We start from the raw sequence: 1221 nt of genomic DNA on the forward strand, positions 1-1221 counted from the left end.
ACACGGATTCTGAAGGAAGTGACAAGGATGAATGATCAGATGGTTAAAAGATAGGAATAAAAGCAGAGAGAAACAAAATCTATAAACAATACGAAACTGAACAAAATGCCTTACAAACAGTCTTATAAATCATCAAAATTCTATATAGAATCAATGAATGCAATCAAACAGGTATAAAAAGTTTAAAAACGAAAAAAGCGAAAAAGGTATTTTTGAAAATGATAACGATATACGCTAATGGCATCTACGATCAATCATTATTGCAATTTAGAGGAATTTCAATTCTTTTAAAAGAGAAAAGAAAGTACGAACAACAGGGTTGGGTTAGGTTGTCTTTGGAAAACACGAGTAAAATGATGGGATCTTGGGTTGCCTTTGGGAAACACGAGTTAAATGATGGGATCTTTGGTTGTCTTTGAAAGACACAAGTAAAATGATGGGATCTTGGGTTGTCTTTGGAAGACACAAGTAAAATAATGGGATCTTGGGTTGCCTTTGGAAAACACGAGTAAAATGATGGGATCTTGGGTTGCCTTTGGAAAGCACAAGTAGAATGATGGGATCTTGGGTTGCCTTTGGAAAACACGAGTTAAATGATGGGATCTTGGGTTGTCTTTGGAAGACACAAGTAAAATAATGGGATCTTGGGTTGCCTTTGGAAAACACGAGTAAAATGATGGGATCTTGGGTTGCCTTTGGAAAGCACAAGTAAAATGATGGGATCTTGGGTTGCCTTTGGAAAACACGAGTTAAATGATGGGATCTTGGGTTGTCTTTGGAAGACACAAGTAAAATGATGGGATCTTGGGTTGCCTTTGGAAGACACAAGTAAAATGATGGGATCTTGGGTTGCCTTTGGAAAGCACAAGTAAAACGATGGGATCTTGGGTTGCCTTTGGAAAACACGAGTTAAATGATGGGATCTTGGGTTGCCTTTGGAAAACACGAGTTAAATGATGGGATCTTGGGTTGTCTTTGGAAAACACGAGTTAAATGATGGGATCTTGGGTTGCCTTTGGAAAACACGAGTAAAATGGCGGGATCTTGGGTTGCCTTTTAAAAACACAAATAAAATGATAGGATCTTGGGTTGCCTTTGGAAAACACGAATAAAATGATGGGATCTTTGGTTGCCTTTGGAAAACACGAGTAAAATGATGGGATCTTGGGTTGCCTTTGGTCCCGTCATGTATCAACCATGTGTTGGGGGGCAGTTTGCTCA

This window comes from Nematostella vectensis, chromosome 7 (genome assembly GCF_932526225.1).
Source record: "Nematostella vectensis chromosome 7, jaNemVect1.1, whole genome shotgun sequence".
NCBI lineage: Eukaryota > Metazoa > Cnidaria > Anthozoa > Actiniaria > Edwardsiidae > Nematostella > Nematostella vectensis.